Genomic DNA, 17,229 nt, shown 5'->3' with positions numbered 1-17,229 from the left:
AAAAAAAGCCCTACAAAAACTAAGAAATGATTGCATTAAAATTTTTGTATATGAGGTAAATATACAATCTATTTTATTTTTATATAACTACAAAATTTCTTGTTCTAGAATAATAATAAAAAAGCATTTCCCATTAAAACAAGATCAGGAAATAGAATACTTGGGTTTAAATGTATCAAAAGTTGTAGGAACTCTTTGTTTAAAACCTCCCAAAACCACTGAAAGGAAAAAAAAAAAGACAAATGAAAAGATGGATCAATCTTCATAAATAGGAAGACTCAAATTTGTAAGATGTCCTTTTTCCCAAAATATTCACCTCCAAAGTCTGGTAGTCATTTTGCAGAAATTGACAAGATGCATTTAAAATATATCTTATATTTAGGCAGTTGGACTCAGGGCAGAGGCAGAACCCCCTCCCTCCTTTTTAGCTCAGTGGATCGTGTCCAGGTCCTCGGTGACAACTGTTGTACTGGGGAAGTGACTGGGTGGTGCCTGCGCTGGAGATGATGTCATTTCCAGTAACAACACAGGAATCAGAACAAACACAGCCACTACAGAAGCACTACAGCGTTCTGTGCTATCAGTTTAGTGGACCCAAAAGGAGACTGACTTCAGACTTACACAGAAACTAATTGAGATTCCAAAGCCCTTTGGGGTTTTTGAAGAGTAACAGGAACAACAATGCAAGACTTTAACTTTGGAAAATGTAACCTGGTAAGAGTGAATACAAGAAAACCATGAAAGCAAGAATCTTCCACAATCTGTGATTGAAAATGTTGGAGGAAAATATTTTTACACTTGGATCTTACAGATTAGGAATATATACAAAAGTTGCCAATATTGATGTGTTTTGTGTTGCACCAAGAGAGATTGATTGAAGTGACTTTTTCACCTCATTCTATAAATTGAAATTACAGGAAGAAGTGAAAGATTTAGGAGCTGTTGAGGCATTTGGGCCAGTTATCAAACTGTTTTGATAGCTTAGGGATTGATATTTTGTTTGCAAGATTAGCACTGAAGACTATTCCAGAATATTTGGACCTAGGAAATGACAGTCTGCTTAAAAAATAGATAGAATATGTGTAAGGAGTCTAAACAGTTTCAGGGGAACCAATGAAATTTCCCATCTAGTTCTAATCATTGACAACTTCAGGTTAACTCTGAGAGCTATCAAACTGGGGGCCAAACTCCACAACATCTGTTCCAATATATTAGGTTTCCTTGGTGGTATTTCCTGGGCTAAGTGAGTAGCAGGAACTCGTTAACTTTATCCAAATGCAATAGCATCAACTTTTGTACATAAATTTTCCTTGATGTTTTCTAAATGGTATGTGTTTAAATTATACTAAAATAAAATTAATTTTAAAATAAATAATAAAATATGTCTTACATATAAAAAGTATTGGATAGCCAAATGATCATTAAAAAGAAGAGTCAATTTAAAAGACATACACTAATTGATTGTGAGTTACTCTATTTTCACATTAACCAAAAGAGTGTGGTATGAACATGAGGATAGAAAAGTACAGAAGATATATATATGAACAGACACGTAAATTGTCAATAATATTTTTAAAAATCTCCTCAAAGTAAACTAAAGGAAAATGGAAAGTCTTTGAAACAAATGGCTGGAACAACTTATAAACATATTAAAAAGTTGAAATTTGTCACTTATCTCACTCCATACATCAAAAATTAACTTGAGATGAATCAGTGAGATAAATATAAACACAAATAGAAAGTTCCTAGAAGAAAACATGGGAGAATATTTTCTCAGATTTTGAGTGGACAAAGTATTTTTCTTTTTTTGAGCAATTGTATGTTTTTGGGGGGCTGTGTTGCGTCTTCCTGCACGCGGGCTTTTCTCTCTAGTTGTGGCGAGTGGGGTCTACTCTTCATTGCGCTGTGCAGGCTTCTCATTGCAGTGGCTTCTCTTGTTGTGGAGCACGGGTTCTAGGCACGCAGACTTCAGTAGTTGCAGCACACAGGCTCAGTACTTGTGGCTCACAGGCTCTAGAGCACAGGCTCAGTAGTTGTGGCGCACGGGCTTAGTTGCTCCGTGGCATGTGGGATCTTCCCGGACCAGGGATCGAACCCATTTCCCCTGCATTGGCAGGTGGAATCTTAACCACTGCACCACCAGGGAAGTCCCAAGTGGACAAATATTTCTTTAATTGGACCCAGAAAATATACAATTTTTTAAAAAGCACAAATTGGATTCCTTCAAAATTAAAATCTTCTGTCGAAAGATACTTTTAACAAAATGAACTGACAGACCAAGATGGGGAAATATCATATATATATATATATATATATATATATATATATAATATATATATACACACATGCACATATATTTATTTGTGTGTGTGTGTGTGTGTGTGTACACACACACACAATCAGGCCATTATGCATATATTGGATTGCCTTTCCAAAATTTATATGTTGAAGCTGTAACCCCCCAATTTGACTATATTTGGAGATGGGGTTTTAAAGAGTTAATAAAGGTTAAAGAAGGATATAAGGGTGAGGCCCTAATTCAATATGACTGGGATGTTTATAAGAAGAGAGAGAGAGAGAGGAATGTGTGTACTTAGAGAAAAGTCGACGTGAGAACATAGCAATAAGGTGGGGGCAAGGAGAGTGGTCTAAGGAGAAGCCAAAACTGCTGACCCCTTGAACTTGGACTTCTAGCCTCCAGAATTTTGAGAGACAAATTTCTGTTGTTTAAGCCACACTGTCTGTGGTATTTTGTTATGGAAGCCTTAGAAGTATAATAATAATAATCGTTATTATTACTACTACTACTATTATTATATGTGTGTATATATATATATATACACACAAGTATTTCTTTCCAAAATAAATTATTATTTGTATATTAGTATATATTATACATATATATGTATATACACACAAGAACTTCTTTGCAAAATAAATGAAGATATTCAGACATCCTGTAAATCAAAAATAGAAGAAAGACAAAAACCCCAATAAAATGGTAAAAACAGTGACAACAAATGTGTTTGATAAGAATGTGGAACAACAGGAACTCTCCATACATTGCTAACAGAGGCTTAAAATAGTACAATCACTTTGGAAAAAAAACTTTGGCGGCACCTTCTTTAATTAAACTATAATAATTTTGTGACCTAGCAGTTCCACTCCTAAGTATTTACACAAGAAAAATGAAAAGAGAAATCCAAAGGCAGGCACAAGTATATTTGCAGCATTTTTACATGTAATAGCCAGTAATTGGAAATTACCCTAGTGTCAACTAACGAAGAATGGATAAACAAATTGTGGTATAATCCTACAGTGTAGTACCACTTAGGAATATAAACAAGCTACTGATCAATGAAGTGATGTGGATGAATATCCTAGTCATCATAAGGAGTGAAAGAAGCAAATACAAATGAGTACATTCTGTAAGATTCCATTTTTATGAAACATTGGAGCACCACCAAACCAATCTATTTTGATAGAAATGCACACAGTAGAAGTCTCCTGTGGAGGAGATGAAAAGAGAAGTTCCATGAAGGGCCTTTCGAGGCCAATAGGAATTTTCTATATTTTGATAGCAGTATGGTTTACACAGTTGAATGAATATGTTGAAACTCATCACAGTGGAAATCAATATATGTACATGTTTACCCTGTGTAAAATAGCTTTCAACCAAAAAATTAAAAATGCAAGGTCATGAGTAATTAGCCCTGATGAAAAAGTATTACTTTAGAATTTAGAGGAATAAAAGAAAATAACCAGTTTAGAATTTACAGTACAACACAGCAATCATTAGTTCACCTAAACAGTAATCTCAATTTACCCACTGCTTACTATTGTAAAGAACTAGCAAAACAAAACCATGACTAAAACTACCTTCATCATTGACCTATTCAGTGCTAGTGAAGAAATTTTCGCAACTTCTATGAATTTACGCTGCAGTATTACCTATAATCTCCACACATTCCAACAGTCTTATTAAACTTATCAACTATCTCCTGCTTTCTCCTCTCAAATTCTCAAATCCTTCCACCTTAATTGCATTCTTTTCCAAAAATATGGCCAATAATTAAGCTGCCATATTTCCATAGAAAATTCTAAAAATATGAAAAGTTTCTTTTGTTGGTTTGTTTTCCATTTTCTGCCATTAAATATGCAAACCTACAGTAATTATTCTTTCCTAGTTCTTATTGGTTGTGGTGGAATAAGATTCTCTTCTCCTGATTCTAGTGTAACACTCATTCCAGTCTGTCCTTTGAGTGACCTAAGCATTTCAGTTACCTTCTTTCCCAATTATGTGTTCCACATGTTTCCCTTTATCGGCACTTTCCTCAGCATCCCCACAGGCTCCAGTCTCTCCCATTCTCAGTTTAACAGTCACATGTCTTCAAAAAATGTTCACATTTACTTTTTTCCCCCCTTCCTCAACCATCTGTAATCAACTTATAACTTTCTGGCTTTTATTCTCTTTATTTAAACAAAACAGGTTTCATTAAATCTATGCCGAGGGATCCAGTGGACAATTTTTATTTCATACACATTTGACCCCCAAAGTATTAGACCCATTGACCTCCTTCTCTAAACATGTCTTTCCTTTGGTCCTGGGAAGTTTTATTCACCTGGCTTTCCATTCTCTGGCTGCGTATCACATTCTTTTATAGGCTTCTTCTCCTTTGCTTTTTGGTTAATGTTGAGGGAACATCAATGCTACAATCAAGGCCTTAGAACTTTCACTCTTTAAACCTTCCACAGACAATGGCATTTACTCCCGTGTAGCCTATTGTCTTCTTATATTGAAGTCTCACACATCTATTTCTGTAGTCGACATCTAATTTTTGAGCCTCATGTCCTTATAGTTGACTCTTTCTTAGAACTAACCAATTGGGTATTTCACCAGCATCTCAAAACGCAACCTGTCCCAAATGAAAGACTTTGCTTTAATGCTCCCCCTCACAATTATGCTTTTCTCTTATTCCATCCACCAGTAGTTGCATCTTATCCAGTCTTTCATTCAGGTTTCTAAGCTTCAGATCTTGCTCCTTTAAATAGTTGTCTTCACTCTTCACTAATTTCCTCAGCTTCATGATTTTCTGCTTTCCTCCCATCTTCTAAACTAGTTTGTCTCCTTTTTTTATGCCCCCAATGCATCCTGCTCTTCCCTCTTTATCAGACGTATTTTTCTTCAATTATTTGACCTATATCCATATATTCTAACTGTAATCCAGTTTTAATGGGGATTACATTTACCCACTTCTCTAGCCTCAGCTCTTATGTAAGTTCTTATCCCATAGCAAGATTTCAATAACTATATATTGAATTAATTCATTAATTAATTAGTGACTTAATCTCTTTATGTTTAAGAGCCTAGAAGGAAATATAACCCAATATGTGTACTACCTCAACGCGTGTTGAAATTGGTTTGGGGAAGATGTACATTTATTCTGCTCTCTGCATATTAACAATGAAATATAGATAGAATGGTTAGTTAATAGTAACATTACAACATTAACAGTTTCTGGGAGAATAAGTTCATTATGATGATAGGTACAAAAATCTGTGGTGCATGATAAAAGTTTGTGGTTGATTAATCAGTGGAAGCAATTGGTAATTATGGTGTTCTGAGAAATGTGATGGTGAAAGCATTGACAAACACAAGGTGGCAACTTAAACAGCAGATCAAGGAAGCTATTTATTGAAAAACATATCTTTTGCTTATAATATAATATGTTTCACACATTTTACAATGAACTAGTAATATAGCGCTGAAGAAGATATTCCCGCTTTTGATGAATTTACTGTCTAGATGTATAAAAGACAAGTGAGTTGGCAATTATAATACTGTGTCATAAGTGCTAAGCTAAGGTATACACACAGTTACAAGAAAAGTTGCTAAGAGGATATGATTTCAGAGAGGGAAAATGCCAGAGACAAGGAGAATAGTCATGAAAGAATTGTAGTAATTCAAGAGTGGCATAATAATGGCTTGAAATCGTAACAATTAGAATAGAAACAGTTCTTGGCTTGTATTGAAGAATAAGGGATACCAAGAAAGACTATCTCAGAGTTAACAAGAACACCAGAGGCATCTGGTGCCATGGGACGAGGGAAGAGAGCCAGAGCTCTAGGGAAAGGCGGAAGTCGTCAATATAAGCTGACTTGCAGACAAATAAAATGAAAATTCAAATTGTATGCATTCTTTCATAACAATGTTGTATTTGAAACCCATTTTGAATATATAAGGATATAAAAATAGTTTTTTCTCCCTTTTAAAAAAAATAGATCTTATTGGCAAATTGGGCTTTGGATAAGAGTATACGAGAATGAAAATGTAACAAGGAGTTGACGAGAGGTGACATGATGAGTAAACCAAGTGCACTGAAACTGGAGAATATTGACAGGGGGTGTGGATATAGACCATTACATAAAGGATAGTTTCCAAACTAGATAATTTATATATAAATTAGCAGGCATTGAGAACATTAATTTCCTCCAACAGTACATTAAGATGTGCGCAAAGATTTTCCAAGTGGAAAATTTGAAATCTTCAACCTGAGCAAGTGATTTCTGTTACCTCAGTCACTTTATTGAACTCTAAATAGAAACCTGAGGAGTATTTGAACGGTGTAGGGAATGAAGTCTAAGTCTTAGGTCAGTGTCAAGACGTATTGACCAAGAATTACAATGGTGATGTTATGTCCATACATAAAGGACAACTCTATCATAGAACAAATTTTTTTCTAGGTTGAAATAGGTGGATGTTGCATTAAACAGAAGTAGGAGTTTAAAATTCGGTTTAATTAAATCATTTAACTCTTGCCTTCACACTCATTAGCAACACAACAGTGTATGAAATAATATGAACCGACAAAATGGAGCTGTAGCATAAATGATTATTGATCATTTCTGCATGTTTCTGTTACCAATATGAAACTTCCGCTAAATAAGAACATATGTATCAAATAATTTGGTAAATTATAAATTTCTTTAATGCTTTCTTTAAGAAATTTTCAAACCAAATGCTAACATTCAGAAATTTAATTTCTATACAGTTGTATAGCTTTAGGGGTTTTTTTGTTTGTTTTTACAGTTATTAAGCAAATTTGCTAAATATTAAACCTTATTTGTAATTATGATGCAAAAACACAGCTGAGGAACTAAACACATAAATTGGGTTCTGTCATAAATATACAGAGCATACACAGAATGCTCAGGTAGTGTAAACAAAAAAGCAATGAATCTGGCTGAAGATACTGTAAATATTGTGATACACAATTTTATTTATAATTCAACTAGAATATAGAGAGGATAATTTCCATCCCTCAGGGTTGTTTATACCATGTATAGTTAGAGAATTTTTCTCGCATAGTTTGTTTTCCAGTTTTTGCTTTTGGTCCTAAGTAAGAATTCAATTATCAACATTCTTGGCTCTTGAAAGATAAGAATCTCCGTGACAAACCAGCATTACAGTTTTTGCAAGAATACTTGAACAATCTAATATAAGAGCTTTAATCAGGACCTTTTTCTAAAATAGCTTACATTCTGATAAAATCAGAATCTAGTGGAAAATGCTTTATTACCTTCCACTGTGTTTTTAGAGAATAGTCAAGCTTATTTTTGATGCCCTGTAAATAAGTACATATCATAAATAACATATAACAATATGAAATTGTTAACTCTTACATGATCAAGACAGTACATTTACAGTGCTTTCTTTAATCTGACTTGTTCATCCACATGCATTATGCTTCAAAGGTATAGGTATAAATAAAAGTTTTGATATATAATTTAAGCATTATATATGCAAATATAGGATAACTAGAAATAAAGGATTCAGTATGAAAGTAAAATGTCAATAAATACATAGGCTGAGTAAGTTAAAATGAATAGTTTTGCATTATGATCTTGAGAAGATTATTAAAATTATAAGAATGGAAATGAGAATTCATTAACAACAAAAACATATTAATATTTAGATAAACAAATCTGACTCTCACAATGTCTTAGTAATTTAGGATAAAATTTGGATAGATATAAAAAGAAAAAAATTGAAATAAATTATATGTGATATTTTAGAAAAAAGACACCTACATTTATTCCTTAAAAAATAATTTCCAAAAAAGAAAAAATTTAGATGTGATGAAACATAATAATAAGAAAAATATTTTTCAGGATAACAATTTCTTCTACTTTTTCTTAGAACTTAATTGAATAAACTAGTTTAGTTTTGGAAGTGGTATTTCTACTTTTGTCTAATCACATCCTAGGAGATTTGGTAGTTTTTCTGTGAAAAACTCAATGGAAATCTTTATAAAGTGTTCATCATAGATGATTTCTGGCTAGTTGTAGGATTTTTTTTAAAACTTATGTTTCAACGCTGAGTATAATTTGTTCTTCAGACAATCAAGAGTCAATGCTGTGTTGCGGATTTTGCAGTAATTTATAATTTGTGACAATAATTGTAAGAAAATTTTAGGAGACTAGGAATCTTTATTAATTTCTCAATCCTAAAGATTTGAAATTATTCTGAGAACATTGTGAAAAAACCCTAATACTGTGCTGAGTAACGGAAATAGAGCATGCACAATATATAATACTCTGATATTACCCAGCCAATCTTTTATCTGATGAAAGAGACAGGCTTGTAACTAAAATCTATTACAAAATTACTATACCGTGGTCTAACTGATGCTTGAAAAGCTTAGGAAAAATTAAGAAGACTTAATTCAACCTAGAAAAAATAGGAACGCTTAATACAGCCAAAAAGGATTTGATTTTGGAGAGAAGGTACAACTTGAATAAATATGACTTTATCTGGAGATGAATATGACTTTATCAGGTCTTGCCCATAGTGAATTTCAGGCAAAATAGAATTTTCTAGCTCATCCATTCTACAGCAAGTATCACCCCTCATTTAATTTAATGGTAGTATAAATCATATAGTATTGTAGTCATTTTCAGCTTTACCTTTTCCACAAATCGTGAACTTCTTCTCATTTTCACCTTTGTATCTAACTCACTTTTATACCCCAGTACTTGTACCTAGTTATTTATCTGAAAACACTTGTTGGCATATTACCGATTAAACTAAGGCATCTTATATTTGTTATAATAAAATTTCAGCCTATGGGTTGTATTTTCCATCTTAGATCCAAGTTTAGTCTTCTATTTTCACATAATAAGAAATGGATAACTAATCATAGAATGTTTTCAGAGTCATATTCAGTCACAGGGAATAGAATAATTGTCCTACTTCAGAAGCATAGCTTTTCCTGAGATGTATATGTAGTACATATCACATTGTGTGCTTTATTACTATAACATATAAGTACATAGACACTTCAGAACATTATGTGTATAAGATAAAATTAAAATAATTACAATGAAATCTCCTTTACAATCATATTTCTACTATGAGAAATACTTGTAATAAGTAAAATATAATCCATGTAGAGTTTGACAGGTCTTATGAAAGCAAATATACTTGAAATATGTTTTGGGCAGTTTGAGCAGTTCTTACAAATGACTTTCACAGTAGTCTTTGCATTTTCTGAGATCAAATGCTTCTAACTTAATAGCAAGTATATGTCTGTTAGAGGTGTACTGAACACATTCAAGTGATGACTGCAGTTCTCTGAAATGAAGTCACAATCTAACTAGAGATCTCCACGGTGATTAGGTGTATTTGCTTGCCTGTTATAAAATGAAAAGAGAAAAAATGTAATGTAACTACATTCAATCATTTGAGTTTGAATTTTGGTAAGTGTATTCATTCATAAAATTGCTCGTAATAGGCTATTTAGTTTAAATGGTGAATTCACAAATACTTATGGAATGCTACCTTGTTCTAGGAAATGTGCTAAGTACTGTAAATTCAACAAGGAGGTTTTGTAGGGAAGTGGAGTTCAATAAGCAAGAGCAACTTTAAAAAATGCATATAGTAAAATTATTTGTATGTATACAAATGTATACAGTAAAATTTGTGTAATTAGTAAAATAATATTATGTTCTGGAGTCAGAAAGAAGAACACTGAAATCTGGCCTCAGAAGACCTCTGGAGGGACAGGCGGGCTGAATCCTAGAGGCTGAGTGGGAGTTGATTGTATGAAAATGGGTGAAGCACACACAAGGCAAAGTGATTGGTGTTACCTCAGTCATAGAAATGAGACATAAGGTGGTTTCGGAGGTTACCTTAAGCTACTAGATCATACTGTAACATAAATTTCAGGTCTAAGAGTGAACAACTGTTGGAGGAGGTCACCGAAATGCTGTGACTGGCAGTTGACCCACTAGTTGGACCCAGGCAATAGGAGGCTCCTCACCCTATCCACTATCTTGGAATGTACCTTCTTCCCACCATTCCCACACTAGGGACTGTTTCAAGGACACAGACTTGAGAGAGTAAGGCATTGGGATCATCTAGCCCATGTAATACATGACCAAACCCCATTAGGGCCTCTGTATGAACTTTTTCTACAAATTGAAGTATAGTTGATTTAGTATGTTCTGTAAGTTTCAGGTGTACAGCAAGATGATTCATATATATATATATATATATTATTTTTCAGATTCTTTTCCATTATAGGTTCTTAAAAGATATTGAATGTAGTTCCCTGTGCTATAGAGTAGGTCCTTGTCATTTATATATTTTATGTATAAAGTATGTATATGTTAATCCCAAACTCCTAATTTATTTCCCCCCCCTTTCCCCTTTGGTAACCATTAGTTTGTTTTCTATGTCTGTGAGTCTGTTTCTGTTTTGTCAGTAAGTTCATTTGTATCATTTTTTTTAGACTCCACATATGATTGCTATATTTGTCTTTCTCTGTATGACTTACTTCACTTTGTATGATAATCTCTAGGTTCATCCATATTGCTGCAAATGGTATTATTTCATTCTTTTTTATGGCTGAGTAATATTCTATTACATTCTATATATGTACCACATCTTCTTTATCCATTCCTTTGTTGATGGATATTTAGGTGGCTTTCACATCTTGGCTATTGTAAATAGCGCTGCTATGAACATTGGGGTGATGTATCTTTTCAAATTAGAGTTTTCATATTTTCAGGATATAAGACCAGGAGTGGGATTGCTGGTTCATATGATAATTCTATTTCTAGTTTTTTAAGGAACTTCCATATTGTTTTCCATAGTGACTGAACCAATTTACATTCCCACCAACAGTGTAGGAGGGTTCCCTTTTCTCCACAGCCTCTCCAGCATTTATTATTTGTAGACTTTTTGATGGCCATTTGACTGGTGTGAGGTGATACCTCATTGTAGTTTTGATTTGTATTTATGTAATAATTATTGATGTTGAGCATCTTTTCATGTGCCTTTTGTCCATCCATATGTATTCTTGGAGAAATGTCTATTTAGGTCTTCTGTCCATTTTTTGATTGGGTTGTTTGTTTTTTTGATATTGAGCTATATGAGCTGTTAATATTTTTGGAAATTAATCCCTTGTTGGTAGCATCATTTGCAAATATTTTCTCCCCTTCTTAGGTTGTCTTTTCATTTTGTTTATTGTTTCCTTTGCTGTGCAAAAACTTTTAAGTTTAATTAGGTCCCTAATTAGGACAGTATAATAAGTGACCAAACCCTGTTAAGGCCTCTGTATGAGCATTTAAGATTCTGACAGATGGGTGTGGAGATCTACTCATCCTGAAGCTGCTCAAGACAAGTATGTAAGTTCCCCTTGCTCATTAAATTGCCACCTACCAATTTGGAGTGGTCTGCCTCTTTCTTTGGTATCTCCTTGCCCTCCTTGTACAGAGGCCAGTTTAGAATGTCACCCAGTGGGGCGGGAACTAGTTGGTAGGGAACATAAAAATATTCACAAAGAACTGTTTTCTAAAACTGATGACCACAGCAGCAAGAGAGAACACAGCTATAGAGCAATGCTTCCAGGGATGGGACTTTCCAGATATTTCCTGAATTGCTTGTCAAGTTTTTCAGCCACAGAAATTGTCTTTGTGCTTGATTCCATTCTTTTAATACTGTTGCTTTCTCTGTCTTGTTTTATCTTTCCCCCTTAAATATTACTTTTTTCCATTGCATGTCCATAAAATAGTCATTTCATCTGCTATAAAGTTTGTTGTTGCCTCATCACTGCATTGAAAATGCACCCTTTACCTCCCACTGCTTGAGCCAAACTACTGGCTGTACATTTTTCACATCCTCTGAGTGGCAGCAGCAGCAGCAGCAGTGGGACCGCTTCTGAAATGCTGTCATCTAGTTTTCTGATGTGACCCAGGAAGAAGGGAGAGACTGACAGGGCGCATTATAGAAAGGGGCCAGTCGGAGGTGGGGAAGCTGCCAGCCGCGGGCCGGGGGCGGGGTCTCTAGGCCGAAGAGCCCTGGGAGGCCCCTGGGGAGACCCCGAGGGAGTCGGCACTGCTCCAGGGGAGCTGCTAGGCCCGCCTCTGCCCCCCGCAGAGGGCGCGGAGAGCTTTGCTGTTCAAAGAGGGGCCTGCGGTAGCATCAGCACCACCTTATCAGAAGTGCAGAATCTCGGGCCTCTCTCCAGACCTACTGAATCAGAATCTGCATTTGAACAAGATTCTCAGGATATCCGTGGTGATCTTGGAAGAGTCCGTATCATGGAATCGATCTCTATGATGGAAAACCCCAAAAGACTTAGCGAAACTTTTTTGCCTAATGGCATAAGTGGTATCAAAGGTGCAAAGAAAGTCTCTGTAGGTGTAATTGGAAGTGGGGATTTTGCTAAATCCCTGACCATTCGACTTATTAGATGTGGCTATCATGTGGTCATAGGAAGCAGAAATCCTAAGTTTGCTTCTGAATTTTTTCCTCATGTAGTAGATGTCACTCACCATGAAGATGCTCTAATAAAAGTAAAATATATGTTGCCATACATAGAGAACATTACATCTCCCTGTGGGACCTGAGACATCTGCTTATGGGTAAAATCCTTGATTGATGTGAGCAATAACATGAGGACAAACCAATACCCAGAATCCAATGTGGAATATTTGGCTTCATTATTCCTGGACTCCTTGATTGTGAAAGGATTTACTGTTGTCTCAGCTTGGGCACTTCAGTTAGGACCTAAGGCTGCCAGCCTGCAGGTTTATCTATGTAGCAACAACATTCAAGCTTGACAGCAGGTTATTGAACTTGCTGGTCAGTTGAATTTAATTCCCATTGACTTGGGATCATTATCATCAGCTAGGGAGATTGAAATTTTACCCCTGCGACTGTTTACTCTCTGGAGAGGGCCAGTGGTGGTAACCTGGCCGCGTTTTTCTTTCGTTATTCTTTTGTCCGAGGTGTGATTCATCCATATGCTAGAAACCAGCAGAGTGACTTTTACAAGATTCCTATTGAGATTGTGAATAAAACCTTGCCTGTAGTTGCCATTACTTTGCTGTCCCTGGTCTACCTGACAGGTCTCCTGGCAGCTGCTTATCAGCTTTATTAAGGCATGAAGTGTAGGAGATTTCCACCTTGGTTGGAGGCCTGGTTACAGGTAGAAAACTGCTTGGATACTAAGCTTTTTCTTCGCTTCAGTCCATGTTGCCTACAGCCTCTGTTTACCAGTGAGAAGTCCAGAGAGATACTTCTTTCTCAACATGGTTTGTCAGCAGGTTTGGGACGTGCTTGATATTTATCTGATGCTAGTAAAATACTTGATTAGTATAATTTGTAAAACATAAGATTTAAAATACTGTAAAATTTTACATACCTTGTAATAGAAATTTTGGTATATTTAGGGAGGGGAAAGAATTATTCTTTAAATAATGTTTCTGCATAAGAATTATGTGGCTAATTCAAAATCATTTAGAGTAAAAGCTGCTACTATCCCTTTCTTTGCAGAATAAAAGCAGAGAAGTAAAAAAAAAAAAAAAAACAGAAAGGGGCCAGTCACCATAGAGTGACTATATTTTTTAACATTGCATTTTATCAAAAGAATATTTTTTCTTTCCCTTTAAGAAGTTTTGATCAATTACAGCAGCTCAGAATATCATGGACATCTCTGTACCTCCAAAATACAATAACCTGTCAATGAATATGATGAATTAATCATAAATCCAAGACCACAAAGTCATTATTCAAAAATTGACAAAGTGCATCATGTTTTGAAATAAAAGGCTGTTATAAAGCATTACTACCCTTTTACTTATCAAAGTCAAGTGGTAGTTTTAACAAGTTAGTTTCCACAAAAGCTTTAACAAGATGAATGGATTTATAACACTGTCAGATACAACTAAGAAAAACTTGGAAATAACTGTCGAAAAAAAGCCCAAGAGACTTTTATCCATTCATCCTCACCATCACAGGTACTGTCTGACAGCACATCTCGTCTTTCTGATGTTCAGTACAAGAGATTACGTATCTGACACTGGATTTTTATAGGTAAATACAAGAATTCCTTATTATAAAATGGTCTCTTGAGAAATTTATAATATTTTGGCATCACTTTCAAGAAGAAACAAGGACTCAAAAATATAAGTAACTTCAACTTATACATTCTTCCACTCTCCGGCCTCTTGCTGTAGAATTTGTAAAAACTAAAATACAGGATGCTTTTTGCCCTGTTGTAGCTGTTTATACTTTACATATATGATACCACTGGGAAAAACTTTTAAAGGATCTTATGATAGTATGAAAATAGATTTCATTTATGATTCCCCCCAAAAAAATTTAAATCGATTTTTAATATTTGAACAAACTCAAATAAATCTCAATTAATGTATTTTTTTTGTCAAATACAGCTTTAGAAATGTTTTGATTCCAGACATTTCAAGGAATGAAAGTACATGAATTTGAATGAATTCACCATGACCAAAAACCAACAGCTATTTGTTGGTTTTATTAGTTCATTACCTAATTATTTATTAATTTGTGCAAAATAAAGTGGCCTCATTGGACGTTTTAATGATTTTGCTGTTTGTTTATACAGTGTTAAGCGTATATAAAGTTTTCAATAAATGCTAGTTATTGTCATCATAATTATACTAACCTGCATCTCTTGGACTCCTCCATTTTCAGAGAACTTTCACTATTGATACTCTGTGTCTATATGTTTTCACCCTCTCCTCCTCTACTGTTGCCATTTCATCACCATTAGTATTTAATAAAGATTAAATTTCACAGTGAAATGATTGACGTTTCTGACTCAAGTGCTCGTGACTCTCCATTGGTCTTCCATTGCTGCCTCCCTGGTCACGTGGTCTTCTCTCTTCATGAGTCTGTGTCTTCTCCTCTTCTTATAGGGAGACAAGTCCTGTGGATTAAGGACCATCCTAATCAGTATAACCTCAGACTAACTTGATTACATCTGCAAAGACCCTGTTTCCAAATTAGTTCACATTCAAAGGTACTAGGAGTTAGGACTTCAGCATACCTTTTGTGGGATGCAATTCAACCCTTAATATTCTTGTTTTCATATCAGTGTTATTCTGCCTCCATAAGTTTGGAATTTTTCTTCTTCTGTATTTTATGAAAGATATGGTATATGGTTGCTATCAGTTCTTCCAAACGTGTTTGAGAGAACTCAGCTGTGAAAGCATATGGGTCTCGAGTTTTCTTTGTAGTAATGTTTCTAACAAATTTAACTTCTTAAATTGGCAGAGGGCTATTCTGTGACAAGTGTGGTAAGTTGTGATTTTTCAGGGAGATGGTCCAATTTCTTGGCATACGGTTGTACATGAAAATCTTTTTTACCTTTTATTGTCTGTGGGATGATCAGTATTGATATTCTTTCTTTCATTTCTGATGTAGGTAATTTTTATCCTCTCACTTGCTCCTTTTCTTTCTTTCACATCATCTTGTTAATGTACCTGTTCTTTGTTAATTCTACTATTACTGTTCCACTTTCTCTTTTATTTGTGCTCTTATCACTATTATTATCCTTCTTACTAATTGCATCAGATATAAATTACTCAACTTCCTTTTACTTTTTATGACAGATGATTTATTTCTACTCTTTTAAAACATGAGCATTTATAAGTTTCTCTCTAATCACTGCTTTAATTCTATTCCACAAATTTAGATACATTGAGATTTTAACATAATTAATTTCAAAATATTTTATAATTACCCGTGATTACTTTTTTTTAATCCATGAGTTCTTAACAAATGATTTTTAAAATTTCCAAATATATGGGACATTTCTAAATGCCTTTTGTAATTAATTATTATTTTAAGACCAGTATGGTCAGAATATACTTTCTAATATTTCTGTCTTTGAAACTATTGAGACTGGTGCATATGGCTTATTTTGATGAAAAGTCTGGGTGAAGAATAAATATTCTGTAATTATTAGGTATAGCATTTTGTAAAACCAGTCAGGGTAATTGACTGACTGTTTTTATACCTTCCAAATCATTACTGCTTTTTGTCTAGTTATCAATTCCAGAGAGATGTTTGTCAAAATCTCCAACTATGCTTTTGGATTTAACCCTATTGCTTTAATTTCTGTGAGCTCTTGATTTATTTATTTTAAAAATTCTGTTATCCTGTAAATCACCAGGAATTTATATCTTCCTGACATTTGAAACTTTTATCATCTTCTGTGATAGTCTTTGTCTTGATACTTAATATTTCCATTATTTTTATAACCCTACCATTTTCTTACATTTACTGGTTTGATAAATCTCTTTCCATCATTTTCTTTTATTCTATCAGTGTTTTAAATTCAAATTATGACCCTGTAGAGAGCATATGCTTCAGTCTTGTTTTGAATTCAACCTAACTTCCTCTCACTTGGAATATTTAGATCATTAATTGTAAACAAAATTAATATAAATTGTTTGACTGAGTTCTATCTTACTACTTGCTACTTCCCCAATCCTCTCTACTGATCCTTCTTGTCCTACTGTTGGGTTCTTTCTTGAGTTATCTACTGGTTTTTGAAAAACTATTCTAGTTTATTTATTCTATTGACTTTTAACCTATATCTCTTTACACTTTTTAGTTATTTCTCTAGGGATTAAAGAATTAATCCTTGGAATATAGCCAATATTTTATAATAACTTTAAATGGAGTAAAATCTATAAAAAATATTGAATCACTATATTATACCTGAAATGAATATGATATTCTAAAATATGATATTCTAAATCAACAATACTTTAATATAAGAAATAAAATTTTTAAAATGTGCCCTTAACCTATTACAGTCCCCCTTGATCTAGTACATAAAATGTAAAAGTCTTGCTACAGATATGTACAATTAAGTACCCTCAACCTTTGTGCAA

At 34.1% G+C, this 17,229-nt stretch overlaps 2 pseudogenes; both read left to right on the top strand.

Annotated features, from left to right (window-relative positions):
• Positions 1-487: 487 nt before the first annotated feature.
• LOC111177414 (poly(A) polymerase alpha-like) lies at positions 488-1,640 on the top strand (annotated as a pseudogene).
• Positions 1,641-12,278: 10,638 nt separating this feature from the next.
• Positions 12,279-13,750, top strand: LOC111177391 (metalloreductase STEAP2 pseudogene; annotated as a pseudogene).
• Positions 13,751-17,229: the final 3,479 nt, after the last annotated feature.

The sequence above is a fragment of the Delphinapterus leucas genome, chromosome 1 (assembly GCF_059928025.1).
Source record: "Delphinapterus leucas isolate spDelLeu-1000000601 "Yukka" chromosome 1, BTC_Dleu_Yukka2, whole genome shotgun sequence".
In the NCBI taxonomy this organism is placed as follows: Eukaryota; Metazoa; Chordata; class Mammalia; order Artiodactyla; family Monodontidae; genus Delphinapterus; species Delphinapterus leucas.
Note: the sequence above shows the minus strand (reverse complement) of the source record. Positions and strands in the feature narration are given on the sequence as shown.